The sequence below is a fragment of the Geotrypetes seraphini genome, chromosome 1, assembly GCF_902459505.1.
Source record: "Geotrypetes seraphini chromosome 1, aGeoSer1.1, whole genome shotgun sequence".
Lineage (NCBI taxonomy): Eukaryota > Metazoa > Chordata > Amphibia > Gymnophiona > Dermophiidae > Geotrypetes > Geotrypetes seraphini.
The window spans coordinates 428530120-428544531 of record NC_047084.1 but is presented as its reverse complement, the minus strand read 5'-3'; positions in this window follow the sequence as shown (position 1 = coordinate 428544531).

The window sequence follows — 14412 nt, the reverse complement described above, 5'->3', positions numbered from 1 at the left end:
GTTGTAATAGTACGTCCACTTGTTCACTGAAATTATAAATCATTCTTGTTTGTATGTAACCATGACTATGAATGGCAATTAAGTGGCATGGTTTAATCATTAATATTTATAGACTATGTTAATCTAGAATTAATCATAAAATTTAAATACATATTAGCTGCTTGACCTAGTAATATACCTTACTGCTGGTTCAATGATGTTTCCTAATTGATTTGAAATATTCAGCATATCTTGCAGGTTTGTGGATGACCAGTTTTTCTATGACAATTTTACCTTTCAACTCTGAATACCTTCTGCCCTGTAAACTGAAAATTAAATTTCTGCTAACCAGTTCATATGTTAATAAAGGATCTTTCCCTTTGAATTATTGCTCTCAGCATTTTAGCATCTCAAAATAGTAATTTATTGCTCTTGATTGTACGTGTCATTAATTTTGTATGTTGGTCCATCAAAGCTTGCTATTTTCTTGGTTTATATATCACAGTAGTAAAACAAACCAACATTATGAGATTGGTTTATAGGCAGCAGCATGAACACTGCAATGTGGACTTAGGAAACTGTTGGAGTATGTAGACTTTGTTCTAGCCACAGCTGTTGTCTTGGCCATAAAAAAGCCCATCTTCCTCCCAAAATAGCCCAATGCATTTCTATAGGAGAAGCAGCTCCAGTTTCTACGGCATAAAAACTTTATTGGAGCATAGCAGTTGTTCCATCTTAACTGCTTCTCCTCTGCTCACAGATAAAAAAAATACTCATTCAAACACAAACATACTTAGACGTACGCACGTATACAACACAGACAAGAACATACATCCACAATACAAACCCAATACAAACCCAATACAGACAAATAACCAAGCACATAGATACAGATATGCACATCACAGCATTTATATGCAACCATAACACAAATATAGTACTCCTCCGAAATTTGAGGGGGTTCCGTTCTAGGAACCCCTTTAAATTTTGAAAAACTACAAATATGGTTTTTATAGGCAGGAGAGGGCAGCTGGAGTGCTGAGGCAGAAGAGAGCAGCTGGGGTGCCGGCAGATGCAAAATCACTCTCGATATGCTCCGACTGCCTCTTCCTGTTGCTAAAGTCAGGCTACACCAATCAGGAGCTGCTTTGACACGCAGCTCCTGATTGGTGTAGCCTGAATTTAGTAAAGGAAGAGGCAGTCAGAGAATACCACGAATTAGTGAGTCCGCGATTTGCGAACCATGAATTCACGGGGGAACACTGTACACACACATAAGAACATAAGAATAGCCTTACTAGGCCAGACCAATGGTCCATCAAGCCCAGTAGCCCGTTCTCACGGTGGCCAATCCAGGTCACTAGTACCTGGCCAAAACCCAAGGAGTAGCAATATTCCATGCTACCGATACAGGGCAAGCAGTGGCTTCCCCATGTCTTTCTCAATAACAGACTATGGACTTTTCCTCCAGGAACTTGTCCAAACCTTTCTTAAAACCAGATCCGCTATTCGCTCTTACCATAACCACGTGGAGATGGAGGGTTACACATGACACAGGTTCACAGCATACAACACTGTAAACCAGTGAATCGCAAACTGTGCCATGGTGTGATTCTGGACACATGAGATGAAGGACACATGAGTGTCACTTATGGTGTCAGCACTTCTCCTCCTCTCTGCCCCCACACGAATCTCTCTGCCCCCACATGAACCTCATCTCATTTTCCCTGAGCTCTGGGCCATGTCTGGAGGGCTTCCGAGCATGGGTGGCCGTCGACGTGATGATGTCACGTGCAATGTCATCACATCAATATCCGCACACGCTTGTGTGGGGCAGAGCTGGGGGGAGGAGTGTAGCGGGGTAGGATTAAATGGCCATTTTTGTTACTGGAGGAGGGTAAATAGTGGTGTGCCGCAGGGATGTATACTGGGACCAGTGGGATGGAGCTGGAAGCGAAGAGGGCAGGGTTGTGGGTGTGCCACAGAAAAACATTTGCTCCGTTAGTGTGCTGGAGCCAAAAAGGTTTGCGGGACACTGCTGTATACAGACACACCCATACATTCATAGATGCACAACCAACATAGACACACACAAAACATGCTGGTATCTGTTTAAGCTTACTGTAGGACTGCTTAGTCCTTCTTAAATTAACAAGATCACTGAATATCGGGCTTAAAATAAACACCACCAAATATTCGGCACCAAACATGGTGCAGGTCTTTCATATATTAATGTACCTGCTCTGGTGATGCCCAATGAATTGATAACTTAGCTGTAGGAAGATCCACAGTAAAGAAGATAAAATTATCCCTAAGAAAAAAGTAGAAAGAAGGAGACAGGAGGCTTAGAAACCCAGGATAGCAGAGGGCAAGATAAATGAATCGTGCTATGAACAAGGAGACCTCCTCTCCCCCTGTCATTGCTCATGACCTTCTGCTTAAAGCCTTGACTCATTCTCCTATTACCCTTTAGCATGCCCTCTTTCCACTATACATCCAGTTAATGTCTCCTTTGGTACTCTTGAAGTCCAGGACTCTGACATTTTTGTAACTTCTCTTTCTCTTTGCTCATATATTAAACCATGCTGTCTGATAATCACTAGAGTGTGAACATTAGAAACACTTTCCCTAGTTGTAAGAATCAGATAAATTTTATTTATTTATTTTAGTATATTTGTTTTACCACTTGTAATAGCTCTAGCAAGGGTTGCATGCGGACCTATGCAAACACAGCCACATGCACTCATAGAAGGTAATCCCCCCCTTTATTAACTCAAAACTCTGAGTCCTGTTACTTCACAGGGACAGGCACTTAAAAAATAATCTCTTTATTTAATAGACAAAAATCTTTAGATGGGTCTGTGGCGGACAGCAGTGATTCCCAACCCTGTCCTGGAGGAACACCAGGCCAATCGGGTTTTCAGGCTAGCCCTAATGAATATGCATGAGAGAGATTTGCATATGATGGAAGTGATAAGCCTGCAAATTTGCTTCATGCATATTCATTAGGGCTAGCCTGAAAACCCAATTGGCCTGGTGTTCCTCCAGGACAGGGTTGGGAACCACTGGCGGACAGGACCCATGACACCGCCCATGGACTGTGACTGCCACATCCTAATCACTGTCTGCAAACATCTTTCTCCAGTCAGGAAACAAGGTCTGGCCCAGCGAGACTTCAGAACAGGGCTCACAAGTATACAGCAAGCCAAGCAGAATATCTAGATCAGGGGTAGGGAACTCCGGTCCTCGAGAGTCATATTCCAGTTGGGTTTTCAGGATTTCCCCAATGAATATGCATGAGATCTATTTGCATGCACTGCTTTCAATGCATATTCATTGGGGAAATCCTAAAAACCCAACTGGAATATGGCTCTTGAGGACCAGAGTTCCCTACCACTGATCTAGATGTTGTAGTCAAGGCATATGTTGAGGGTCACTTTTTTCTTCCCGGCAGCTTTTCCCTGACTCCACCCCTCCTATGTTACTTCTCCCTAGGGAGGGGGGTTCTGGCAGGAGGTTAAGGTGGCTCCGACATTGTAAGGGAGTATCCAGCACAGGGAGTGGTAATGTTCTATAGACTCCCTCACATACCCTCCCCTCAGCTCGACCCTGCTCAGCTGAGCACCTGCTATGTCAGGGTTCACTTCCCGAGACAAAAAGTCAGCATTCGCATGCTTTCGGCCTGCTTGATGTCACACCTCAAAACTGAAGGCTTGAAGGCAAAGGAACCACCTCATGATACATGCATTTGATTCCTTTTGGTGACCAATCCACTGGAGGGGTCCATGGTGGATGACCAGCAGGAAATGTCATCCTATTTGATAGCTAAGGCTTCCTTTTCAATTACCACATAGTTCCTCTTCCTAGGGAATAGCTTGCAGTTAATGTAGGCCACTGGGTGTTCTTCTCCATCCACTTCCTGGTCCAGGATGGCCCTGAGCCCAATATCTAATGCATATGTCTGTACTATGAAGGGCCAATTGAAGTTCAGCCCCAGTTCCAAGCAGAAGTCTTCCTTCAAGGTTTGAAAGGCACAGTCTAGTTCTGCCATCCACTAAATTTTTTTGTAGAAAGCAGATTAAGGGTACTGCCTTCTCAGCAAACTCTGGGATAAATCATTGGTAGTAACCAACAAGCCCTTGGAAGGCTTGCATCTGTTTCTTGGTCTGATGTACCAATACTTGGGTGATTGTTTCCACCTTTCAGGTATGGAGCTTGACTTGTCCTATCCCCACCGAATACTCCAGATATTGGAACTCTTGCCCTTCCAGAAAGCATTTCTTTGGATTGGTCGTCAATCTAGCAGCCCACAAACTCTCCAGAACTGCTTCTACCTGGATAAGATGGGTCCTCTAGTTCTAACTATAAATGACAAATGTCATCTAAGTAGGTAGCTACATATTCACCATGTGGGGGTGCTGTTGGTGTTACAGTGAAGGGGTAGTGGTGGTGGTGGGTGGTGAGAGATGTAATGCACAAATTAAACTTCACTCACCTTTACATGAAATTGATGTGTATTAAGCATTGCCTGGCATGACCCCCCTTGCTAAAATGCACCCTGGTCAGCTCTTTGGTCTGGGAGTGGTGGGGGAGCTCCTCATCCTCAGGGTCTGTAGGTTGCTGCTGCTGTTGTCATAGGGAATCTGGCAGGGGCTGTCTTCTTTGCAGGGCCATGTAGCATGCCATGAAAATTTGGGCCATCTTTTCAGGTATGTGGAGGAGCTCCCCCCAGTGGCGTAGTGAAGAGTGAGTGGCAGTAGTGCCTCTCCTCTACTCCTCTCCTGCTCCTTCCCGACCCCACTTTCCATGTGTGCCCCCCTTCCCTTCCCCATATCTCTTTAACTTTCCCAGCACAAGCAGCATTACAAACTTGCTGTCCGCGTTGTGTCAGCTCTCCCTCTGACCTCACTTCCTAGACATGGCACCCAGAAGTGAGGTCAGAGAGAGCTGACACCAATGCGGGCAGCAAGCTCATGATACTGCTCACGCTGGGAAAATTAAAGAGGTATGAGGGGCGCACACTTGTGGCAGGGGGGATCGGGAAGGAGTGGGGCACTGGTGCCAGGGGCAGACTGCCCCTCCCAGCCCTCCCTTACTATGCCACTGACTCCCCCCTCCCCTCGGAATGGTCCAGACATTGAAATCAATTATTCAGCTGTTCAAAAGTATGCTTGATAATGGCTCTCATGCTCCTGTGTTGGCTCCCGCTGCCCAGGAATGTGAGGGAAGGGATTACCCTGAGATGGAGCAGTAAGGCATTGTTCCTATGTGTGCAGGCCTGGAGGAGGGATTTGAGCTGCTCACATAGGTCCTGTATGGCAGCCCTGTTAAAGCGGTACCTATGTATTCCTGGTCTGTGAAGTCCAGGAAGCAGGAATGGAGCCTGAACACTCTCATCTGGGGGTGTCTTCTGTGGAACCCTCCCTGACCGTTCTCTTCCATCTTCAGCATAGCTTCCACCACCACCAGTGCATTGAGTGCATCCATTACCCATCAACGCAGGTATGCCCCACTATTCCCACAAACACCACTGTGTGCGCCTAAACCTACTATGCATAGTGCTCCCCTCCCCTGATGGACAGCACCCAGGCACTCACTCTACCAGCCCTGGCACACAGTTCTCAGACACACACAGCAACAACAGTACTTACTTAATCACCTTACCTCCACATGTTCCAGACACACAGAGGTGACATGATCAGCACTCATTCTCCAGCTCTTTGCACATGGAGCAGACACATAGAGACAGCACAGCGACACTGAGTATGGTGACTGACTGGAAATGGAAAAGGAGTGGAGTGGAATGGACTGGTGACTGGTGGAATGGGTGACTGGAAGTGAACTGGTGACTGGGAGTGGACTGGTGACTGACTGGGAATGGAAAAGGAGTGGAATGGTGGGTGACTGGGAATGGACTGGTGACTGGTGGAATGGGTGACTGGGAGTGGATTGGTGACTGAGTGGGAATGGAAAAGGAGTGGAATGGACTGGTGACTGGTGGAATGGGTGACTGGAAGTGAACTGGTGACTGGGAGTGGACTGGTGACTGACTGGGAATGGAAAAGGAGTGGAATGGTGGGTGACTGGGAATGGACTGGTTACTGGTGGAATGGGTGACTGGGAGTGGATTGGTGACTGAGTGGGAATGGAAAAGGAGTAGAATGGTGGGTGAGAGACAAGAAGCAGGTAGGAGTGCTGGGGAAAAGGGGTGGCTGGGGTTTGGCAGGTATGAATGTGGGATGGGAGAGGTGGCAGGGCTGGTTAGGTGAGGGCTCAGACAGGAACACAGACAGACAGGCAATACATCCCTCAGCAACTCTCTAGTAGTTCAAACAAATGCTCACTTCTTGCTCTCCAGTCTCTATCTAACACAACCAAATCGCTAGTGGGTCAAAAAGACAATTTGTTGCTTACCATATTCACTTTTAAAGTAGGTCTAAATCTGGGCATATTTTGGGATGCCCAAATGAATCATTTTGCTATCCATTATGGCAACAGAATGTACATTTGAACTACTGGAGAGTTGCTGAGATGCCAATTTATGTTGGTTTTTGGCCACCCAAGAGTTTTGAATAATTCCCTGATAGTGTTCCAGTGATGAAGTTATGGGGTGGTGAACTATTTCATGGTGAAATGTCCATATACTACACTTCCATACAAGAGCATTAGTACTTTGGGTATCACTAAAACACTCTGGAACACAGAACTCTCTGTATTTCATTTCGTAGTTATCCCTCTACTATACAGTATTTTAAAAAAAAGTCTTGAAATCAAGTGGAGAAAGCATGTTATGTTATTTCCTGTTTTCCTAATTATCTTCTCTGACAGTTTAAATTTTACTATCTTCCCATTTCTGTAAAACTTTGAGGTCAGAAACCAGGCTTCTTTACAAAAAAAATACCAAAAAAATCCAAGTAACTGTGAAAACATGATGTCTAATTTCTGTCTTTATAATTTAATTTTCACATGAGAATGACAGGAAATCTTCCAAAATGATCAGTGACATCACAGTATGATCTGATCTCGAAATATGAACTAAACTGTCCTCTTTTCGTACAGAAAATAAAAAGAAGGGATTTAATGTGCCAAGTGTCACAAAGACACATGAAAAGTGTGAAGTGTGAGTCAAGGGGCACTCTATTATTTGTGACAGACATGCGAATAAAATTGGAAGAATGGTTCAAAAGTTATTTGCAGAGGGCATGCTAATGGGGCAACAGAAAAACACAGAGATGAGAATTATATAAGGCCTTGTAGAAAGATATGCTGAAAATAGGATTCAAAGCTTAAGCACAGCCTGAGTGGGAGACTGAATAGAGGTAAACTGGAAAAAAAGAAATGTGTGTGGAGGAATAGCCTAATGGTTAGTGCAGTGGGCTTTGTTCCTGGCAAACTGGAATCAAGACCCACTACAGCAACTTACGATCTTGAACAAGTCACCTCCCCCTCCATTGCCCCAGGTACAAAACTTACATTGTGAGCTCTTTAGAAATGATTAGTAGTACTATAATTTTGTGCCTACCGTGATGTACCACTGGCAATACATGTATGCACAATAGGCCCTATGCTATAAAGTAGCATAGTAACATAGTAGATGACAGCAGATAAAGACCTGAATGGCCCATCCAGTCTGCCCAACCTGATTAAATTTAAATTTTTTAATTTTTTTTCTTAGCTATTTCTGGGCAAGAATAAAAAACTCTACCCGGTACTGTGCTTGGGTTCCAACTGCCAAAATCTCCGTTAAAACCTACCCCAGCCCATCTAAACCCTCCCAGCCACTGAAGCCCTCCCCAGCCCATCCCCAGCCCATCCCCCACCAAATGGCCATATACAGACCTAGATCGTGCAAGTCTGCCCAAGTACTGGCCTTAGTTCAATATTTAATATTATTTTCTGATTCTAGATCCTCTGTGTTCATCCCACGCTTCTTTGAACTCAGTCACGCTTAAGTGCTATAGTGTGAAACTGCAAGGTGATGTATATGTGAGCAGAGTATGGCAGCTATGGCCACGTCTTCAACATACATGTGTACCTTATAGATTAAGCATAAGTTTCACACTTTGGTGTACTTAAGCACCCCCATTTATGCTTGCCTTTGACCTGGCATAAATAGCCATACTTAAATTTAGACACAATTCAGGTTTATGGTGGAATTCTATAATGACCTCTTGGCACATATATTCTGTTATAGAACTGGCTATCAGAATGTAGCATTGGTGTGTCTAATTGGAGGCACCAGGTTATAAATTTGCCTCCTAAGTGAATTAGGGTGCCACCAGATTTTGCTTTTCACAGTACCACATGTTCTAAAGTAAGATCCTTACTTTAGCCCATGAGGCTTTCCATACAGGAGGCCATCCTATTCTTTGCACACCTCATTCCTTATGCCTAGGTTAGAGCGCTCAGGTCGTTTTTTGCACAGTCTCTCAGCTCCTTCTGTCTCCATGTTCTTCTTGACTTCATCTAGATAAGGGGTGTTTTTCTTTCTTGCCCTTACTGTTTGGGACTTCCTCCCTATCTTGATTTATATGGAAGCCTCTTAGGCATTTCAGATGGGTCTGACTATGGGCAATAGGTTGGAGGATCAAGCATTTGCAGGGCTGTTGTCTCTATGTGCTTGCTGTTAGTTCTGCTGGGCTCCTGACCCTTCTGATGTCAACTTCTTGTTCTGGGGCACGGGACTGGCAGAATTGACCATGTGTGCATGGAGGAGGGGGTATTCAAAAATGATCCACTTTGGGTGTCAAATCTGAAAACATTCCTCTTCTTGTAGGCCTTTCTACAACTGCATGGGAAGTAGGTGCATGAACTTCTGGCAGTGTCCCTCCCTCTTCTCTCTTTCTATCATTTGTGTCCTGTTCACATGTTGTAGCTCCTTTCTGTTTTCTTGTTTGTAGTGTAAATAATAAACATAAACATTTCCATGGGGGAGGGGGTGGCCTAAGGGATCTGACCAATCGGAATCTTAGGCCACTCCCAGTGCATCCCAGAATTCACTGGGAGAGAGGCCTAAGATTCCGGTTGGCCCAGGTGCCTAAGGCCACCTATGAGTGGAGCCTTAAGCACCTGGGCCAATCAGGGCCTTAGGCCCCTCTCTGGTTCATCCATTGATGCACTGAGAAGGGGAAGGCCTGTCATTCTGCAGAGGCAGGCCTGCCGGCTGGAGGGAGTAAACATCCCTCTGACTGGTCAACAAAAAGGTACTGGTGAGGTCCGGGTGGGGGCATGCCTGCATGGGGGGGTTCCAACAGGAGGAAGTGGTGGTGGGGTTTCTGGCAGGAGGGACTGGACATCCCTCCTGCCGGGAGATGTCTCGGAGGAGTGGCAGCAGGAGGAATTGGGAACTCCTCCTGCTGTGGACATTTGGGGTTGGGGTGGATTGGCTTAGGGGATTCCGGCAGGAGTGACTGGGTATCCCTCCTGCTGGTCATCTTTGCAGGGGGATGGGTCACCTGTCGCGGCCGCTAAACTGATCGCTGCAGAGAGATTCGTTTGACACGATCGGATCATCGGCTGTGTCTATTTGAAATGTAGACTAGCATTTTGCTGGCCTACTTTCCAGGTGCCTATTGTGGCCCTAGGGAGATGCCTAGTGGTGCCTAAGCTCGCCTAAGGCCACTTCCAGGTGAAACCATATCCATGCCTAGCCTTGGGTGAGTTTAGGGCGGCCCTACACACCTTCCTAGGCTCACAAAAATGCCTACAACGTAGGCGACCCTCCTTGGGGTGTTTGTTTTTTTTTGTTGTTTTTTTTAACCATGCGTCCCGATTGGCTGGTTGGACAGCAATAGGACAACTACTGCTGCCTACAGTCAGGATGCCGTTTATAGAATTTGTCCCTTTAAGCCAATAGTGGGGTTTTTTTTCTAACTTTTATTTTGATTGAAAGAACATCAGTAAAGTACAACTTGTGAGGCATGCTGGCTTTTGCATTGCTTACAGAAGATCAAACATCAGCTCAATACTAGTGATATTTTAGTCCAGACAATTTTAGTTCTAATTATTCATGTGCAAAACATAGAATTTTAATTCTTATTTAATTCTAATCTGTCAATGATGAAAATTTTTAGTTTTTATTCAGTCCTGTCCCAAAACTTGCATTTCTTATTCAGTTAAATCACAAAAATGTGGAATTAAACTTGCGAAACCCAACACATTACCATATTTTATTTATTTAAAACATTTATCAACCACCTATTCCTAAGCAGCATTACAAAATAATATATGCAAAGTAAAATAGACAGGACTTATACAAATATCTCAGGTTAAAAGTGCATAATTATATCTTCGAGAACCTTAATTCAATATATCAAAACAGAGCCAAGTGAAGTGGAAACCAATCACACTGATATCACTTTGATGTGGGCAATGAACCTCAAACACCCAAACACCAGCTTTTTACTGGTGTCTTCACTGGGGTAATGAATATCATCATTGGTTCAAAAATACCCACTAAGGCTGTGTTTATTAAATTCAATTATTACTGTAATCAATTTAAGCCAAAACTTAGCTTTCACCCAACGGGAGCTCTTGTCGTTTAACTTTTTAAAGCTTCGTCTGAGGTTGAACTTTTTTGCAGTCATATAGCTAATCCCAGCCTCGATGTGTAACCATCACCAAACATACAATTGCTGTCCTTTCTAAGCTTTCATTGATGTTGGCGTTCCAAGAAAGCACAGCAATTGTATGTGTGGTGGTGGTTACACATCGAGGCTGGGATTAGCTATATGACTGTTCTGGCATCTTTCTCTTTCCTTTCCTTCCTTCTCGCTTCCCCGACATCTCTGTCTCTTTCCCTTCCCTCTCCCAGCATCTCTCTCTTCTCCCCCTCTATGCTCTACCTCTATGTTCTGGAATTCCTCCCTCTATCCTGGCTGGATTGTCTCCTTCCCTCCCTACTCTGGCATCCATCCCTCCATTAAGTGACTAGAAGGCTGGCTGGCTGGCATCCCTCCCTCCCTCCATGTTTTTCCCTCCCTCCCTCCATCCTTTCCTCTATCTTTTGGTTGGCTGGAAGGCTGGCTGGCTAGATGGATGAAAGGCTAGCTGGAAGAATAGCTGGCCTCCCTCCCTCCCTGCTATGGCATCCTTCCCTCCATTGGCTGGCTGGCAGGCTGGCATCCCTCCTTCCCTCCATGCTCTTTTCTTCCTTCTTCTATCCTCTGGCTAGCTGGAAGGCTGATTGGAGGCTGGCTGACTAGCTGGCTGGCATCTCTCCCTCCATGCTGTGATATCTGTCTCTTCCTCCCCCAACTATGCCACAATTCCTTCTTCCATCACCCTCCATGCCACAACCCCTCCCTCTCTTATCCCCTCCCCAAACACACACAATGACCCCTTCCTGCATCCTACTTTAATAGACCTGGTGGTCTAGTAGCTTTTTGGGGAACAGGAAAGAACCCAGCTCTTTCATGCCCCTGCCACTGTTGTAGCTGCTGCCGCCACAACTCAGAAAGATTTTCAAGATGGATGACAAGACTTCATACCATCTTGAAAATCTTTTTGGGAGTGGCTCCAGCAGCTAAACAGTGGCAGGGGGCAGGAAAGAGTTTGGTCCTTTCCTCCCCCCAATCCCCCCCGATGAGGCCACTAGATAACCAGGACTAAAGGTAAGGTGCCTGGAGGGCAGGCCGGTGTCCCCATTACTGCGGTATTACCGTAGCAGTGGTTCCCGTTCCCTTAGCATTACTGCAGAACGGCCTAACACTACAACGGTAATACCGGATAAATGCCTAAAGTCCTGTCTGTTAGGATAACCATGAAATTACCATAGTCACAATTACCGTGTCACTCTCTAGTCCTAACTTTATGCATTGAGAAATCCACACCGAACATCTCTACAGGTATCCAGGCCCATGTCTCAGCCTCTCTATTCGAAATTGCTTCATGGATGTGCCACCACCACTTAATAATAATAATAATAATAATAACTTTATTCTTCTATACCGCGACTTCTCGGTGGTTTACATCGAAGAGAACTGGACAGTCAGAGAAGTACAAAATACAAATAGCAAAAGTACAATATATACTTAAAGCTGAATATGGCCAAGACTGAGCTACTTATCCTTCTGCCTAAACCTCTCTTCTCCTCTCCCCTCACTCTCTATTTCAGTGGATGGTGATCTTATCCTCCCTGTCTCATCAGCTCACAAACTCATGCTCTGTCCAGAAGACCACATAAACCTGTTGCTTCTTTCTCTATAATATCACCAAAATCCAACCCTTCCTCTCGGAGTACACCACAAAAACCCTTATCCACGCTCTTATCACCTCTCGCCTTGACTACTGCAACTTGCTTAAGAACATAAGAATTGCCAACTGGGACAGACTGAAGGTACATCAAGTCCAGTATCCTGATTGCAACAGTGGCCAACCCAGGACTCAAGTACCTAGCAAGATCCCAAGTAGTAAAACAGATTTTATGCTGCTGATCTTTGGAATAAGCAGTGAATTTCCCCAAGCCATCTCAATAATAGTCTATGGACTTCTTTTTTCAGAATTTATCCAAACCTTTTTTAAACCCCACTAAGCTAACTGATTTCACCACATTCTCTGGCAATGAATTCTAGAGTTTAATTATACATTATGTGAAGAAATATTTTTTCCGGTTTGTTTTAATTCTACTACTTAATAGCTTAATCGCGTGTCCCCTAGTCCTAGTATTTATGGAAAGAGTGAACAGTGATTCAGATCTACTCTTTCCACTCCACTCATTATTTTATAGACCTCTGTCATATCAGCCCTGAGCCATCTCTTCTCCAAGCTGAAGAGTCCTAGCTGCTTTAGCTTTTCCTCATAGGAAAGTTGTCCCATCCCTTTTATCATTTTTGTTACCCTTCTCTGTACCTTTTCTAATTCCGCTATATCTTTTTGAGATATGGCAACCAGAACTGCACACAGTATCACAGGTCCTCCCCTTCAATCCATTCAAAATTCTGCTGCACATCTTATATTCTACCAGTCACTATACCCATATCTCCCCTCTCCTCAGATCACTCCATTGACTCCCTATCTATTGCCATATACAATTCAAATTCCTCTTACTGACTTCACTCTGAAGCTCCTCAATATCTATCCTCTTTTATCTCCCCTATATCCTCCTTGGGAACTCCGTTCATTGAGTAAGTCTGTCCTATCAGTCCCCTTCTCCACTAATGCCAACACCAGACTCCATATTTTCTCTCTGCTGTGCTATATGCCTGGAACAGACTCCCTGAATCACTATATCAAGCGCCATCCCTGGCCATATTCAAATCCAGGTTCAAGGCCCATTTCTTTGAGGTTGCTTTTAATTCCTAATCCCCACAAGCTACTTATCATGTTTGTTTGTTGATTAGATTGTAAGCTGTTCTAAGCAGGGACCATTTCTTGAATGTTTAAAATACAGCACTGTGTGCATCTAGCAGTGCTATAGAAATGATAAATAGCAGTAGTAGATTAGCCAGTGGCCAGTTAATTTCTGATAGGGTTCGACAGGCTTCTCCTTATGATCCTTCTCCTACCCCCCAAAAGAAAATATAATGCTGCCCCAACTATCCTCCCCCCCCCCCACCTCTGTAGGCCCTTCTGTGCCTATCTTGAGAAGTCCCTAGTGTTCTAGGGTAAGATCGGGAAGGATTGATGCACATTTGTTCCTGCAAGATATCCCTCAGACTACCAAAGACTTTTCCTGGTAGGCTCGAGGGGGCGGGCGGGGGAGGGGGGGGAGGAAGCTACAGAGGTTGGTGGGGGCTGGGGTAGCCCTCTATTTCCTTGTGGGGTAGGGGGAAGGGGATTGGGACAGGGGGCCTCCTGACTTGCTTTTCTTTTATTGATACATCAATCTCTCTCATCCACGTTCATTGTGGACAACCCAACTGGCTAAGTGGCCACTGAGGGCTGGGTTGAAAAGCATTGATCTATAGGGCTGCTAGTAACTCCTGGGCCACCCATTAAAGAATGCAAATAGTAATAGACTATAATAAGAAAAAGGTGCTCATTTTCAAAGCAGATGGATGGTTTGGACAGGTTTCTGGAGGAAAAGTCCATAATCTGCTATTGAAATAGACATGGGGAAGCTACTATGTAACATGGAATCAGTAGCATGGAATATTGCTGTTATTTGGGATTTGGTCAGTTACTTGTGACCTGGATTGCCCACTATTGAAAACAGGATACTGGGCTAGACGGTCCATTGGTCTGACCCAGTATGGCTATTTGTACTATCTAATAATGTAGTTCTACTTTCTTCCCTTTCTTTTTCTTTTAACTTTATTTTATGCTATATACTTTGTAAATCGCTTTGAAAGATGTTTTCTCTAGGGCAGTATATCAAATTTTAATAAACCTAAAACCATTCTTGCTGAAACATGGCTGTATTGGATCATTTCTTCAATAAAGTTAACCTAGTTGACAACTTGGTTGTTCTTCCATTATTTCCCCCGGCCACCT